General features: G+C 35.8%; 1 protein-coding gene across 3 annotated transcripts in view; it reads right to left on the reverse strand.

Moving 5' to 3' along the window:
- Positions 1-18,670, reverse strand: part of LOC150099944 (multidrug resistance-associated protein 1-like) — a 491,400-nt gene that overhangs the window by 176,209 nt on the left and 296,521 nt on the right. The gene's annotated exons all lie outside the window — the stretch shown is intronic.

An 18,670-nucleotide genomic window follows, 5' to 3' on the forward strand; every position in this document is an offset into this window, starting at 1 on the left:
AGCCTTGTATAAGCTACCCTATCTTTACTGGTCAGCATCCTATTCACTAGTCTGTTTAGTTTGTCTTCATCTTTGAAACGTATTCCCTGAACATTACTCCCTATCCAGAGCCCAGAGATATTCCTTTTCTCCCTATGAAATGCTGGGATATCATTCATGTGCTAATCACTTCCAACTTTTTCAACTCTAAAATGTCACTCATCAGCATCATCCCTAATAATTTTCCCAACTTATCAGCAAGACAATCAAGCATTCACTGCAATTTATTTAATCTTTTTGATAAAAGAATAAATAACCTCAAGACTGAACTCTAAGGAATTCCAATTATAACCTTTTTACTGATTTCCCTCCGAGAACTGGGGTTTATTAATCTCAACTGCTAATCCACTAGCAGTATATCTAAACCTGTTTGTTCAGACAGCTTGTCATTTAGTAACCTATGAAATACTTGTCCCTCAAGAATTGCCAAAATTCAATTTCATTACCACATACAGATTCCTCTTAATTCATATAAGAATAATTGAAGTCTTCCACAACAGTCATTTGCATTGCACTTAATAGGCATATTTACAAAGCAAGCAAGTTTCTCAAGTTCAATGGTGGATAGGTATCCATCATATTATACACCTTTCATTAAGTCACTTTCTCTATGCTTTCCCCCCCCCCCCCAGCTCTTGAAATTAAACAGGCACTTTTTTGATATGACACACCAAAGGTTGCAAGACCTATAGTATATCAGTAATATGTGGACAAGAGAGTAAAAATAAGGACTATACTTTTTTGAACCGCTGAAAGCTGTATACTTTGGGGAAGGCTTTCTTCCTTTGTTTCAATTGGATAGTGGCGCTAGTATATTTGGTAAATGTGGTAGTCATGTTTAGTTAAATTTAAAAACACATTTTCTAGCCTAAGTATAGTGTGGCTTTTTGTCTCAAATTGTGCTGCAGTTGTGCATCAGTTAGATACAAGTGTCCTTCAGTGGTGTTATTGTTTGGAATTGTGTTGTATATATTGTGTTTTCGCTGCCGTTTGTTTCACTACTTCACTTGTAAAGATGGCGTCCAACAAGAAACGTACGTCAGCAGTGCGCAGAACTTCTACACGAAAGATGGCTCAGCATTAGATTTTTTGCAATGGATGCGTTGTGGAAACTGCTACATGTATGTGCCGAAGAATGTGAAGGATCTGTGGTTGGTCTGGCTAAGTGAGAAGAACGAAAATGTCAACGTATGTGAGAAGTATCAGGATAGGCTGGAGCATTTAAGAATGGAAGCTGACGTTGAGGGGGGAGTAGTGTTTGAACTTTGGTGGGAGTTCATGAAAATGAAAAATGACCATCTTCTGCATGAGGAATTGGAAGTGCTCAGTAAGGAGATACCAGAAGTTAAACCTGAGTTTAATGTGTTAAACAGAGAAATTGGGATTATAGAGATTACTTTAGCTGAAGTAACTAGAACAGATTTACATATGGGTGTCTTTGGTGAATGATGCAGTAATAAATAGTAGGGAGTGATTGGGAGTTAGCAAGAGAGTGGGGGGTAAGTAATAAAGCACTGAGTAAAGAAACTGGCAGAGTCATGCTGAATAGCATAGAAAATGAGTCCATGAGTGATGCTTGTGTGGACTTGAATGAAGTTAAGAGTGGTAAGATATATGGTGATTCTATGATTAAGGGTATGGAGAGTGGTATGCATGAGTGCTTGGGAGGTGGGACAATAGAAAGTGGCTTTAGCAATAAAGAGGGCATGAAGCAGACAAGATGATAGTTATGGTGGGTACAAATGACCTGAATGGTGGTGGTATAAATCAGGTAGGAAAAGATTTAAGAACATTGTTAGATATTGTGAAGAGGAAAAGTGTCAATGGGAGGATAGCATGTGTGTGTGCTGCCTCATTTTGACAATTACAAGTTAAGTAGATGAGTGATGATAATGATATGATTGCAAGAATGTGCAAAAAAAGAGATCTGGAATTTGTTGATGTTTGGAGTGTGTTTGAAGGAAAAAGACAGTTGTATGCTAGAGATGGGCTGCATCTGAACATGGAAGGACATAAGCAATAGAAGTTACCATTTTCTGAACAAGTTGAAGTAACTGGGCAGGGAAACTAATATTGAAAAGGTTGAGTGTAAGAAAGAGAAACAGAAACTTTAGCACTGATTGTATATTTATTGATCCTTATTCGCAGAATAAATTGCAGAAGAGAGGGGATAAAAATCAGCATGGGACTACTGAAATTAGTGACATATATTAGTTCTAAAGCCAGTACAAGAACTAGAGGGAATCTGTAATTTTTTGTATACCAATGCAAGAAGCATTCGAAATAAGAGAAGAATTTTTGGCATTAGTCAGTGCAATATCACCAAAAGTTGTAGGCATCAGTGAAACTTGGCTGTCAGTAGAAGATATGGTCACTATAATTGAATGTGATGGGTACAGTATTTTCAGGGAGGATAGAGAAGATAGAACAGGGGGAGGTTGATGATAGCTGATGTGTTGCAGCCAAAGAAAGTAGTATATCAAGATGATAGACATGTGAATGAGAGTTCATTTCAGGTGACCTGGTGTGAAATAGTGACCAATGCAACCAAATATGCAGTTGGATGCTGATATAGGCCAAGGAGTACAAGGGGAAATATTGAATTCATGCATCAGCAAATTAGTGCAATGAGTGCAGGTTTAGTGATTATTATGGGGATTTTAATAATGGTGATACAAATTGTAAGGAGGAAATGGAGTTCATACATCTTCAACGAGATAATTACTTGAAACAGCACATAACTGAAAGGACACGTGGTGTGAGAGTTGGACTTGGTTATTGGTTCAGAGAATATATGCATAAGTAAGGTGTCCTTGTTACCTCTAATTGGTGAAAGCGATCGTATGGTATTGACTTGGGAGGTGGCAAAATCTGTGGATTTTTCTGTTAAGAAGGGGTATATATGGAATTACAAGTTAGGCAATTATAACAAGCTTCGGAGTGAGCTTGCAGCCATCCCATGGCAGAACATATTTCAGGGGATAAAATCAGCGGGTGTCTGAGGAAAGCAATATCAGATTGTGTCCCCATGGTCAGGAAGTCAAACAAGGCAGGCATTAGATGGATGAGCAGTAGTATCAAGCTTGATCTGCAAAAAAAGAAAATGTTATGGAGAATTTACAAGGAGAAAGGCAATCAGTACATCCATAAGCAGTACAAGGCTCAAGCTAGGAAGGTTACCATCATAGTAAGAAAAGCTAAATCAGATTATGAGAAAATCTTAGCCAAAGAGATCAATTGTAATCCCAACGAGTTCTTCCGCTATCTGGAAAGTAAACGGAAGAATGACTTCGGAAGGATAACTTTAGTGGGTGCTGATGGTATTGAGGTGACAAAATCTGATGTAATAGTCGAGTTACAGAGTGATCACTTTTCAAAAGTCTATCACCCAAGTGAGGATATCTCTGTACCTGTAGCAATAACTAATGGGAGAATTGAAGCTAAGAAATCAGAGCTATTTAATATATTGCAAAATTTAAATGCAAATACTGCTGCAGGTTTAGATGGAATATCAGCTCTGGTGTTACGTGAATGTGCAAATGAATTGTCAACCACTCTTACTTGGATGTTTAATTTAAGTTTGAACTCTGGTATGGTCCCTAGGGAATGGAAGTTAGGCAAAGTGGTTCTGTTGCATAAGAATGGCTCTAAAACTGTGGTAGTTAATTACAGACCAATCATCTCAGGAGTAGTGGTAAAAGTATTGGAAACGTTGGTTAAAGACAAAATTCAAGAATGGATGGATCAGGATATGATACTCTATAGAGGCCAACATTGTTTTGTTAAAGGTAGATCCTGCCTTAGCAATCTAGCTTTTCATAATAGAATGACATCTGAGTTGGACAAAGGATTCCTTGGAGATGAGGCTGTGGAGAGGGTTCAGAGAAGAGTGACTAAGTTGGTAAGTGATGTAAAAAATGCTCCCTACATTGATAGATTGAGAGCTTGTGGATTGCAGAGGTTGGTTGATAAGCAGAGAAGAGGGGATATGATAGAAACATTTAAATTACTGAAAGTTTTTTTTGTAGGATTGATGCAAGGGAAATGTTTCAGCTGTGTGATAGTGATGGAAGAACAAGAGGTCATCCCTGGAAATTAAAGAAGAGTGTGGTTAACAAGGGTGTCAGAACAAGGTTTTTTTGCCTGGAGGGTGGTGAATGAGTGGAATTCATTGCTGGATTTAGTTGCGAGCTCTTTGTCTGTAAATGAATTTAAGAAGAGATATGACAGATATTGTTTTGGTAGTTTGGGTCTCCCATGATGAGTCTACTGACTCCATGGAGATACCCGTAATAATAATAGCATGAAAGTCAGAAGTGGTTCAAGTTTTGAGCTAGACTAAATGAGTGGTTAGTTCTTGTTCTCATGGTTTTAGAGGAAAGTGGAGGAATGATAGTGGCCAATTCAACAGAGCACTGTCCATGAAAGTATCCAAAGAACAGGTATAAGATAGAAACTAAACATTCATGAGAGGGACTGAAGTAGATCTGTATGAAACAGTGATCATTAATCAGATTGCCCTCTTCTGGATATCATTAAGCAGAGTTCAGGACATTGGTAATCTAACAATTGGACACAATGAACAAGGAAAGGAAGGAGTAGCAATAACATTCAACACTTCAAAATAAACTTCGATTGTTGGACAGTACAGTAGGAAACGAATCTTGCCAGGCATATAGGAATGTTTTTGGAAAAATTGAAGAAAGAGGAAAAACTAATAACAATGGTAAGGACTTCTGCTCAGGATATGGCCTAATCATTATATGGACTAATCACCATGTTCCAACATAAAGATGTGCACAAGTTCACATAAAGAAAAGAAATAAGAAAAGCAGAAAAAACTCACGTAGAAAGATTATTTATTAGTATAATTTTTGCCTGTGTGTCACAGGCATCTTCAGTACATTAAGCTCAAAATTAAACACTAACTGACAATTCCAAAAAGCGCCACCTAAGTAGCTGGTGTAAGATAACTAAAAAGGTCAATAACTTTCCTATAAAAAAAGTTAGGAAAGATTAGCTGATTTGTAAAGTACTATCTCCCATAAAGGGGACAGACGTAAGCCATTGGATCTGTTTAAGTTAGGAGAATGAAGTACAGTTTCACATGTTTCTTTATAAAGGCGTTCCATGAGAAACTGACTTTTGTGAAGAACTCTTGTCTTTCTCCAATGAACTCTGTGTGTCTAGTGAAGATGGCATGTTCTGTTATTTATTGTGTACCGATATGTCTACTCACGGCTTATCTCTTTTAAAACTTAAATAAGAAAAGCCTCATTGACTGTCATTGTTAATAGTGATATCTTCATGTTGGTTTAGGATACAAGAGTGTACAGAGGATTTAAAATTGAAAGTAAACATTACTTAGTACCTAAGCAGGATAAAGATGAATATCACATTGAAAATAACAGTATGTATAAGTGTTAAAGTTGAGAAGCTTTTCAGGTAAACTATACTCAACTATATAAACATTGAAGAAAAAATGGAACAGATTGAAAACAAGAGCCAAACTGAAGACATTGATTCAGCTAGGAAGCTATGTAGTGATGTTGCCTGCAAGGGCAACTTCACTACATAGAAAAATAAGAACCCCATGGTGGACACAAGTTAAAAAAAAACATACTGTAAGTTCCTAGCAAATAAGTTGGCAGATTCCCTAAAAGAATGGACAGAAAAATTAAGAACTAAGATGTGTAAAAAAGTAGCTAAACAAAAGTCATAGAAAGACTAAGAATATAGAAAATAAATATCTGGATGGTGGCAAAATGTTCTAGAGGTTATTTTTTCTATAGGAAAGATTACTATAAAAGGAATCAAAGATGATAAAGTTGCCATAAAAACTGAAGATAAGGATATCCTACATGTCTGGAGTAATTACTTTGAAAGACAAATGAAACAAACAGTGAAAGAACTATACCAGAAAATTTTCTAGAGGAATGCAGACAGGAGTACATATTACTCCAAGTAGAAAAACTGATCCAAAACTTGAAATGTGGAAAGACAGCTGGAGTAGATATTCAACCAGAAATGCTTAAGTATTAAGGTATACGTTTAGCAGTGGTTATATTGCAAAATTCAGAGGACCTGGTCAGAAGGTTGAATTCCAGATGACTGGAGTAGAGCTCTCAGTTCCTATTTATATTAAAAAAAAAGGGGAATAAAGCTGAATGTAAGAATTAGAGGACTTTCCCTATTAAGTGTTTCAGGTAAGATTTATACAAGCACACTTGGAGATTGAGAAAGATTGGAAGAGAAACTTGAACAAGCCAGGTTAAGGCCAAATACAGGTTATCAAGATCAGATTTTCATTTTCAGACAAATAGTTAAAAAATCATGGAAGTGTGACAAGGATCTGTACTTAAGTTTCATAGCTCTAGAAAATTCATACAATAAGGTGCCCAAGGGACAAGCTTTTGAAGAACACTGCAGTTATACAAAGTAAATGGAACATTGTTCAGGCAATACATAGCCTATATTTATTTTTATTATTATTATCTGAGTCCTCCAGGGAGTCAAACTCATTGAGGGAGGCTATAAATCACCCAAACCAGCTATCATACCTTCCCTTAAATTCATTCACATTAGATGCACTCACTACCTCTGAGGGCAAATTATTCCACTCACTTGCTGCCCTCTAGGAAAAAAACCTAGCTCTTATCCCTTTGACTGAAGTAACTTAACTTCCACAGATGCCCATGTTCTCTCCCCACCTTCCACATAATGAAAAATTTCATCATTTGATATCCTATAACACCCATTCAAAAGTTCAGACCTTTATCATATCACCCTTCTTTCTCCTGTTAAGCAGTCTGCAATCCACATACTTGCAATCTGTCCTCAATCAAAATCCCATAATCCAGATATAATCTTTATAACTCTTCATTAAACCCCTTTCCACAGCTTCTTTATCCTCTTAGAATCCAGGAGACCAAATCTGCACACAATAATGCAGATGTGTCTTATCAAAGCCTTATAAAGAGGCAAAATGACTTCCTTATCCTTACATGTCAACGTTTGCTTCAACATCACAATTATCCTCCGAGTTGTATTTGCAGCTTTTGCTGTGTGACCTTAGAAGTTTAAATTCCTATCCACCAATATGCCAAGATCTCTTGCCTCTACAGCTTCTTGTAGCATAACCCCACTAACATAATTTATTTCTTGTACAAACCACAGAAAATGTAAGAGCATACATAAGATTAAAAGCATACATTAAAAGATAAAAATGCCACTTGTATAAAATATTATGCAAAAAACAAATGTCACTTATTCAGTGATTAATATACTTTAAAGCTGTTTCATTACACTGCATTAAATCTTCTCAGGTACATTTATTATTAATGTCTATTGGGCAGCATTGCAGAATATGTTCCATGGTTTGCATTTCATCACATGAACAGATGTCATTGCCTGTGTAGCCTCATCTGGCCATATTCTACTTTAATCTGCCTGTTCTGGAACAAAGCCTATTCAATGTCTTCCATTTTTGACAGTCTAAATGGAAGCCAGAATGAAGAGACTCATTTAAGTTCAGAGCCTGTGGAGAATGTTCTTGCCACATTGTTGATAGCTCTTATGGAATCAACCAACAGTTCCACTGAGTGAATAAAACTTTTCCTTGATATTAGCCTCCTATGTACTGCAACATGTCCATACAAAGGATGCTATTCATCATTTAGTTGTTTCTGCTCATATCTGTGTAGTCCTGATGTGAGGAGGTGCAATACCAGACAGTAAGTATAGATGGTCAATTTTTGTAGGTCTCAAGGCTGTCGGTAATGTGCCGGCATGTTTCATTAAGAACCTTGTCAATTTTGACAAGTGACAATCTTTCCCAAACAGGGCTAGTACACTCTGCTGTCGAAAAGCAAAGTGCTAGTGCAGAGTACTTGTAGATTTGCACCCCCACCCAGATGCTGTTAGTCGGTGCAGAATATTATTACGTGTTTGGGTTTTAGCTGCTGTCTTCTCTATATGTCGCTTATAATTTAAGGTCCTATCTAATGTAATACCTAGGTAAATTGGATTTGGATAACTGACCAATTTCACACCATTCCACTCTATATTCGACTCTCTCCTTGCCTCCCTATTGAGATGGAAAAGACATTTAGTTTTTACTGAGATTTGGTTTCAGTTAGTTTTCCTTATAATAAATTAAGGGTTTCTAGTTCTTGTGTGAGCTGCTTCTCAATGTGCAAGGATTTTGCTTGATAAGCAATTGCCCAGTCACCTGCATATAAGAAGGTTCTTGACTATGGGTTTATAAGGTTGGTCATTAGTATATGTATGAAAGAGGGAAATAGCACACTTCTCTGAGCTAGACCATTTTTCTGGATATGCCATCTGCTCTTTTTTTTCCCTTGAAAATCAACAAAAAATCTCAGCAGAGACCTAAATCTCCAATAACCAATAGCTGTTTGTCTTGCTGTAAATTTTGATGATAAGCTTTCTAAGATTTAGTGTGGCATATGCCACTGTCAAATCTATAAATATACCTCCTGTTACTAATCCCCTTTCAAAGCCTTCCTCAATAAACTGTTAAATTTATTACTTGTCCAGTGCATGTTCTTCCTGGTCTAAATCCTGCCTGTTCTTTTATCAGCATTTACTCTGGACTTAGTCTGTTCAAGATTAACCTCATACAGCTTCAGCATTGAGCATAGGAGAGTTATAGATCTTTGAATCCTTAGCAGTTTGCCTGCTTTCAGGATAGGTATTACTTTCGTTTGCTGGGTATTTTAGCAAATTTCCATCAAAAGTTGAAAAATTCTAACAACCACTCAGTTGCCTTTTCTCCCAGATTCCTTAGTATCTTGTTTCTGATATAATCTATACCGGCAGCTTTTCCTGGTTTTAACACTTTTAAGGCATTTTCTAGGTCCTCTTTAATAAATGATGCTTCAAAGAGATTATTTTTTGAATTCCTAACTTTTTTTTTTAATGTAATCTTTAGGTATTTTTCTTTTGCTACTTAGTTTACCATTCAGAGATAGAGTTGCAATTTGGTTTGCATTTATATTGACTTTGGTTGTTGCTGTTGTGAGGTCACCAGATAATTTTTTGAATAAGAGCCAGGCCTTCTTGCTATTATGTTTCATATCTAAGCTTTTAATTTTCTCTGCCCATTGTCAGCTTTTTTTTTTTTCAAATAGTGCTATTATAAGTTCCTCTCCTGTGTTAATTGTTTCTGATGAAAATGGAAATATCATAATAGGTCACAATATCTTTCATATATTTCCACATTCTTTCTGTAAAACTTGGAATATAACATGTTCTACAACTTCTTGGGATGTGCCTGGTAGCAGACCATCTAATAGCTTTGAGCTTTCCAAAATATTTTGGTCTAGATGAAATATTGGACAAGTTTGTCTAATTCTCTTGAGAACTGTTCCCAGTTAGCTTTTTTTAAAATTAAAGCTATCTCCTTAAGTCAGACTGGTGGGAAAACTTGCAGCATTATTAGTCTATGCTGTGAACTTGAGAGTGGTGCAAGTACTTGTTTAGTGCACAGATTAGTCATTCTATTACTAACAAATACAAAGGTCTGGGTTATAACCTTTTTCCCATCTTCAACTGTTAAATGATGGCTGTTCAGGATCATAAGACTCATTTGATTAATTTCAGCCCACTGTTCAACTAACTTTCCATCCTGATTTGTTTCACTATAATCCCACTGTGTTATGACTATTAAAAGTCACATAATAGCAGATTTCCATTGTGTTAAATACTGGAACATTTCAAAAGCAAAGGTTATACTAGGTGGTTTATATACTGAGAAAAACAGTGATGTTACAAAGATCTATTCCAAGGATTTGTTATTTTGGTTTGTGGTTAGACATCCTATAACCTGGAGCTAATGCCTAGTGAAAATAGCACTTTCATATTTTTCATGCAGTATTTCTTTTATGAGCTTCATTCTAGCAATTTTAGGTCTAGCTTGTTGAGGTCCTTTGTGTGTCTCCTATAGAGATAAAATATCATTTTTGATAAGATCTTTTACAGAAAAGAGGCCCTCTATATTGTGTGAGAGGATTGTCAAAGTCATTTCCCATAAAGGCTGTTGAGTTTTAGTCATTGTGTCTCTGATAAAGAGGATGCTAGTAGCACTAGCAAACTGTAGAAAAATATAGATGACACCATGCTATACTGTAGATCACACAGCAGAATTTGTGGCTTGAACAAAAAAAAGCAGACAGGTGTCATGACGTGAATGCTTCTGCTATGATCCCCTGCTATCACACCAAAGTGCATAAATTTATACTTACTAACATTAAATTGACAGCTATTTTTGTTTACCCAAATTTCCACATTCCTGATATACACTGTCCAAAAAGAAACCGAACTTTTGAACAGGCCATACTCTCCCTCAGCTTCAACACAGTGTTTGGCATGGTCAATTAATTTGTTCAATTAGTTTTTTATATGGGTTGTGGTTACTGCTGCTCGAACATTTTCAATGGTGTCGTACTGCTTTCCTTTCATCGGCAGCAAATGAAATCGTGGGGGGGGGGAGAAAGAAGTCACAGGGTGCTAAAGCAGGTGAATATGGTGAGCGATCCAACACACAACTTGGTTTTGGCTCTAAAACTGTCTTACAATGTTCAAACAATCAGATGGTGCATTATCGTGCAAAAGTGACCAGCTATCTGCATCATGATATTCATGGCATACGTGATGAATTCTCACTATCAATCTCTTGAAAACTTTGAGATAAAATTCACCATTGATCGTCTGGCCAGGCAGAACAAATTCTTTGTGGATAATGCCCTTGGAATCATAGAAACAAATCAGCAGTCTTTACTTTTGACTTCTCCAAGCAACTTTTTTTTTTTCTGGATGCCCCTCTTCTGGTGGTCTCCACTCAGCACTGTTTCAGGCTCATACTCAAAACATGTTTCATTAAAACTTATAAGCAGTTTTAATTAGGTCCTTGCAGTGTTCAATCCGATACATTTTTTGGTCAAAATGTTGGGCACAGTCGATTTTGGAATCAAATTCATTCAATCAATCTCACGGATGATTTCGGGTTTTTGATGAAATTATGCACTTCTTGGATGTTAACTTAGCACAATCCAGTTTTTGGAAGGCCCGGCTTTGTCGTCCTCAAGCGTCTCACAACTACTTTGATATCTCTTAAACCTTGAGTACGGGATAAGCATTCATCACCATGTGCCTTTTGAAGCATTTGATGCATTTCGGTAAAACTTTTACCAAGTTTAACACAAAAGTCAATCACAGCTCTGTTTGAAACTCATTTTCCAACTGTTCGTCAAAACACTTGTCACTATAACTCAGCTTCTACTTTCAACAAAAGATACAACAGGTAGCGCCACTAGTTTCTTCTATTTTCGAAAAGTTTGGTTTCTTTTTGGACAGAGGGTGTATAGGATATGATAGTACTACATGAAAGATTTACATCATTACTAAATTCCTACCTACAATTTTCCTCCAAATCAGTCAAGATTAACATTATCAGATCTTATATTTCTGTCTTCTAAGGCACTTTTTACTGTATCAATCTACTTATATCTTGGTCCTCCTCTGGGTCTTTTTCCTGCCAACCTGGCAGAGAACATTTGTTTTGCCCAAATTTCCAGTGTATTCAAATCATTTTGTAATTGCTGAATATCAGTAGCATCCCTGATTGCCCTGCCTATCTTCACATCAATGGCAAACAATTGCACATCTGATGTTAGATCCTTCCTGATGTCATTAATGTATAGAATTGAACAATAATGGCCCAAGGACTGAATATTCTTCCCATTTTCCTCTGATTTTGTCCTCTTGTAGTACTACTCCTGTAGCATCCTTTATCTGCTTAACTGATGTTATGTCTTTAAAGGCCTGATCTCTAGCTTTTGCTATTCTCAACAACTTAGCTTCATCACCCTTTCTCTCAAGTACTTCATAAACCTCTTCAACTGCCTTCGCCACAGCTCTGTTTGCACTTTTCTTCACTAATCTATATGCCTCCATGTCAGCTCTGGTTCCAGTCATGTCCCATTTTTTCTTTGCCTCTTTCTTTTCCCTGATCTCCAACTGTATCTCCTCATTCCACCACCATGCCTCCTTATCCTCGGATGGCCCCTTTCCTGATGTTATACCGAGCACGAATAATTATATACGAATAATTCCAGTAGTTAAAGAATTACTGCGTGTTCCATTAGTTTCATGGAACTTTAACAGAGTGCTGAATTGGCCGAACAGTGTTAAAGAAGGAATGAGCATTTTCCTTTATCCAAGCACGTCTATACACGTAAATTGTGACCATTAATAGTGAATTAATAGTTCAGTTAACATTAAGAAGATTTATTCTAATTAGTGTTGCCATAGTGTGCTAAGTAAACATAGTTATAAAGTGTGCCCATAGTGAAATTGATGAGCAAAGGATTTACCCGGTAAGAACTGTCCAATTTTATGTTACTTCAGTGAAGAGATGTGCGCGATTCCTCCTGTTATTCTCCACATTAACTATAACGTTTTTTGCTGAAATCAGCCGGAGTATGAAGTGTGAAAGTGTATACTTATGAAGCAGTTGTTGCCACCATTAATGTATTGAGACTGTACTGACTGTGATAATAGTAAAAACTGTTACAAAGAGATTTTGTGATATTGAACTCTATTAGAAGTTAATTTAATATTGTGAAAGCTGTAAGTCTGATAGAATGCTCAGACAATCTGTAAGATATTGTGACCAGTTATGCTAAGACATTCATATTATTTTGTTCTCAGAATTGAGTTTATATGTATAATACTTAACCCAGAATTAAATGTTTTGTTTTGATGATTTTAAAATTGTGTTTGCCTGAATCTCGTTTAATGCACCGTTCATGAAATTATCGGACCTTGTGGGAGCTTCAAATATAAGAGATAAACTTGGTCTATATAAGAAATATAAGAAATAATATTGATATAAAAATAGTTGATGGTTGGTTTCACTACAGTTCATTAGACTAATCTAGATATAGAGTGGCACATCTAAAAAATATAAATTTCTCTATATTAAAATTAGTAATCAACCAACAACTATTTACTTGTAAAAAAACTAAGTTAAAACAAGATAGCAGATCAAATACAAAGAAGTACGATCCAACATACTGTTATTTGCAAAACTAAGGAAAGGATATGAAATCTGTGACAGCAGGTATATAAAAGAGTGGGTGAAAGTATAGAAGTCTTCAAAAAAAAAAAAGTGAATTCTTCCCAAATGAGATTTTATATCTATGTAATGTTATTTCACAAGAATAAAACCAAATACAGATAACCTGAAAGTTCTTTTCCTGTGCCTAAGACTAAAACAAGTCAGGGGATTTGTAGGAATATTTAACTTTTATTGAAAGATTTGATACCATTCTCTTTATATGAACATTCACACCAACCTCACAAAGAAAGAGGTTAAGTTCAATTGGATTATTAGAGAAAAAGGTTACATTTGATTCTCTCAAACTGGCATTGACTAAACCTATACTGATGCACCCTTGGGGAAAACCTTTTATATATCTACAGATGCACATAAGGCTATTGCAGCCTGTTGAACAGATGGATGAAGTGAATTTAAGGCCAATAGCTTATCTGAGTGGGAAGCTTAGTGCTACAGAGAAGAATTATGTTGTGATAGAAAATTAAGCCTTAGCAATAATTTCTCCCTTAAGGAAGATGAAAGATTTACTGTTTAGTCAGGAGGATATTCAGGTCAGATGTGATCATAAGCCATTATCTTTTCTCAAGAAATTTAAGGATTATCAGATTGACATTACAAGTATAAGAATTTAAAGATTTATATGTCTGGAGCTAAAAATGTTATAGAAGACTCTTGAGCTGCCACATTAGAAAACTCAGTGGAAATCCTAATTATTAACCCTGAGAAGGCTACTACTTCTAATGTAGATGCTAGCCCTGTTTGCTTTTTTTAGGAAAAAAATTAATCCATTTAAAAAAAAATGTAAAAAAGGGTGGTAGTCTTAATTGGCATCAAAAGTTGAAGTATTAATAAGGAGTAGATGATTTCTACATAAATCCCTTCTGCTGACAATGATATTGCCAAGAAAAGTTATGAGGATATGCAATTAGACAGTAACCCTGATGGAAAACACATTGCAAATCAGGAATTAGAGGATAATATTTCCATATCTAGTAGTATACAATCATCAGGTTCAGTTGATTAATTGTTATAGAAAGAAATGTTTTCTCAGGTCCACTAGACAAAGGAATTAAAGAATCAAGACTGACCTTCATAAAAAGTTATTATCGAACCCCTTGTCATTTTTCTAAAGGGGTTCGATAATAAAAGGGGCCTATGTAAGATCTGCTATTTAGGCAATATCAGATTATCTTATCCTTTTATTTTACATATAAACATTTCTTAAATTTCTAGTTATATGAAGAGCCAAAGGCTTCAATTCAGCGACATAAACTTATTTAAATTAAGGAATATTATATCTAATATTGTTTTATAGCTGAATAAGAAACTCAAAGTTTCATGCCAAATATAGAAACTATATAATGTTTGGCAATTCCAAGCGTAAGCAAATACCTGGATAGTGCAGCATCTGACCCTTGAAGGTAGTGCAAGCTGAGGCAACTCATACAAAGGGTGGAGCAAGCTCCGATCACTATTCTTGATATTTACCCATAATGTGAACTTAACTCCAAGGAGCTGTATTATTGTTCAACATTATGAGAGAGGGTCACTACCCAGACCGGTTTCGACCTTATTTGAGGTCTCATCAGTGAGTAGGTAGACCTAGTTAATACCAAGTTTGTAGCAAACAGAAACAATATTGGATATATTCCTTAACTTAAATAAGTTTAAGTCACCGAATTGAAGCCTTTGGCTCTTCATATAACTAGAAATTGATTAGGACACCTCTTGACAAATTCTCATAAAAGGGATGCAAGTTCTGTTTGGTACAAACTTGGTATTCTATATAAAAAGTAAACTATAAGTAAACTTGGTAAAGTATATAAAAAGGGTCAGATGCTACACTATCCAGGTATTTGCTTATGCCAGGAATCGGCGAACTTTATATAGTTTCTATATTCGGCATGAAACGGAGTTTCTTATTCAGCTATTAGACAATATTGGATATAATATTCCATTTCTTAAATGTATAATAAAAATGTATTACTACTTGTAATCAGGAAATTCTTTAATGTTACATGTAAGAAATCTTTGTATAGTTATGGCTCGTTGCAAACATATTTGTAAAAAAAGATTCATCTCTAATTTAGTTTATTTCTATAATGTTTTTGTGTGCTTACATAAAATTTTCACTTCCAAACAGCTACTGCAGTGATTAGAACAGAGAAAGTGTTCTAAAAAGTTGGAAGTTTAAAGGAATTCTTAAGCCAAAAAAGCAGAAAAGTACATGAGAGAAACAGTTCTCCCAAAATTAATGATTTTTTTTTCCTTTTACATGAAGCAGAGTTGTGGCATAGACATGATATACAATTTCTCCGAAAGTAAAGCGCAGTTACTTTTCATGTTTTACAGCAAACATTAAGTCTAGAAAACCTGAAAGATTAATTCTTTGTTCAATGATAAGGAGGAAGTTTTCATAATGAAAAAGGGGAATTTAAATTTATGTTTAATTTAATTAATTTGTGTTAAAAAAATGCAGGTGATTGCATTTTATCTTGAGTCGTAACACTCAAGATATAAAAGAAATCTTAAAATTTGTGCACAAATTATCTTTTTGCTTTCAAAGAACAACAGGTATGAGCTAATTAGATTTCTATGGATGTTAAGAGCAGAAGAAACTGTGCCTCATAAGTGTGAAGTTTGTATATTCGCATCAAATCCTGTGATCTTGAAGAAAAGATCATCTTATGTTACTGTTTATGTTCTTTATGCTAAGTTTGTGGGTCCTCTTCTCTTTAGGGAGAAAGTTATTTATAATACAAACTTGCATCTACCACAGCTTGGTCACTCATCTGAGTCCCCTCCACCACCTCCTGATCCAAATAAGAAATGTGACCAAATCTGTGCACAGTAGTCAAGATACAGCCAGAGTAAATAACCTCCCTATCCTGACTTGCTGCTGGGTTTTTCCAAATCTAAAATAATTTAGCTATTTATAATAATATAAATAGCTAAGCATTGGGTAGATAAGGGTAATGTTAACTGAAAGTCAACATGGATTTGTGAAGGGGCACTCCTGTTTTAGCAATATGCTAGCCTTTCATGATAAAGTTACAAGAACATTAGATGAGGGCAAAGCATATACTACCACTTTCTTAGATGTAGCAAAGGAATTTGACAGGGTGCCACATAAGCTGATATTTAAATTGCAGCACATGGGTCTGGATGTCAGATTGGTCAACTGGATTCAGGATTGGCTGTCTGATAGGTATCAGAGTTGGGTATGGTGGGGCAGTTTCAAGGAAGCAGAGGGTTACAAGTGGGGTCCCACAGGGATCAGTACTGGGATCTATATTGTTTAACCTTTATATCAATGACATTGTCAGTGGATTGCAAGGGGATATTCATTTGTTTGCAGATGATGCGAAGGCTGGAAGGATTATTAGTAATAGTACAGATGCAGCAGCCCTGAAAGAGGATTTGAATAAGCTAGATTGATGGGGAAATGAATGGGGATGTCAGTTTAATGCAGCAAAATGTAAGGTCTTGAGGTTTGGGAAACATTGATGGGACACTGCATACTCTATGGGAGCAATTATACTGGAGGATGTAGGGGAGACAAGAGATCTGGGGTTGATGATTGATAGAAATCTGAAATTTAGGGAACATATTGCAAAGGTGGTGAAGGTAACAGAGGATTACTACAATTATGAGAAGGATGCTGACCTGCAGAGATAAAACAGTTATCATTCTGTTGTATAAGACCCTGATCAGACTACACTTGGACTATTGTTCTCAGATTTGGTCCCCAGGATTTGAAGGGGATAAATCATCTGTGGAAAGGGTACAAAAGCGGATAACAACGATGGTTTCAGGACTGTACAATGATAGTTATGAGGATTGGCTGAGGGAATGTAGACTGCAGAGTTTGGCAGATAGAAGGAGAGGTGATATGATTGAGACTTTTAAACTGTTGAGAGGTGGTTACAGGGTTGACACTGGGGAGTTCTTTCACTTGGTTAAACAGTGGGAAGGAGTGATGACAAGAGGCCATCCCTGGAAGTTACGAAAGAAAACTGTGAGTAAGAGGGTGAGGAGTGGTTTCTTTGCATGGAGGATGTTTGAACCATGGAATGCATTGCCTGATGGAGTGGTGAGAGCGAGAACAGTAAATGAGTTTAAGGAGTGGTATGATAGACTGTTTCTTAGGGGGGAGGATCTCCCCTTGATACTGTTTCTTAGGAAGGACTTCTCACGATGAGTCTTTTGACTCCATGGAGGCCTGAATAATAATAATAATAAACTAGACTCATTTTGTAGATAAACTTTCAAACATTCAAATTTTCCCATTATATTGGGACTAGTTTAGATGTAGTTTTGTTATTTACCAATGTCTCTGTGGAAGAATCAATAGATATTTGAAAACTTATTTCCTCCAGACATCACACATCTCTTCCAGCATTGCCTAAAATCATCCTTCACTTGGAAAGAAACATTTTACTGCAAATATATGGTCTGGCAATGGGCTCAATTATAGCTTCTGATCACAACAATTACCAACTGGAAAAATTTTAAGAATCAGCTATAGCTCAAGCAAACTTAAAACTACATGTATGGTGGAGATGTGTGAATGACATCTTTATCTGGAAACACACCCACAAAAACTTGAAGATTTTTTATATTTTCTGAATCAGCATGCAAAAATAAAACTCATTAGAAATAGCAAAGAATGGAAAATTACCATTCTTCGACATGCTTGTCAACAAAACATCACTATAGGATTATCACTAGAGGTTTACAGGGAGAAAACCTGCACATTCAGTTACCTACAACCAAGCTCATTCAATCACTCTCAATGAAAATTAGGTATAAGTAAAACCTTTAAAAGCAGAGTTTTAAGCAAAAAAAAAGAACTTCAAATCTTATTTAATGAGTTTCTCTAAAATGAATATTCAAAAAGTTGGTAAAAAAAACTTATTTTTTGAAGAATCATTCTGTGAGAAAGAGACATTACAACACCATGGTATCTGTTGCATACATTGGCAATGTATCAAGAAAAACAGCCAAAAATATTAAACGCAGTCAACATCAGAATTGCCTTGAAACCAGTCAGCACCTTATGAAACTTTCTATGCTCTCCTAGAGACAAAGTTCCATTTTTATAACCATCTGGGTGTAGAAAAGATTCCATGTTCTTGTAGAAAGAGATGTAGGTCAGATTGGAAGAAGTTTAAGAAAAAAGGAGACTCATAGTGCACATTGTCAAAGATCAGAGTAAATTGGCAGGCATCCTCCATGTCCTACTTCAAAGAGAATTACATCAACAGGTTCAAGTCCTGAGGTCATTCACTCAAAACCCATACTAAACAGAAATCAAGGAATGATCCTTCACATCTGGAAGTCATTAATTAATGTGTAACATTAACCTCTCTTCTCACATAGTTTACACAACAAGGAAGAGATATTTGATACTCATGATCACACTAGCATTCCAGTCTATAGATATTAACTGCTGTTGGAAAAACGTTTAATTTTTTGTATGTTTTTACT

The sequence above is a fragment of the Typopeltis vanoorti genome, chromosome 13, assembly GCF_054136105.1.
Source record: "Typopeltis vanoorti isolate ZY-2024b chromosome 13, IOZ_Tvanoo_1.0, whole genome shotgun sequence".
NCBI classification, from domain to species: domain Eukaryota; kingdom Metazoa; phylum Arthropoda; class Arachnida; order Uropygi; family Thelyphonidae; genus Typopeltis; species Typopeltis vanoorti.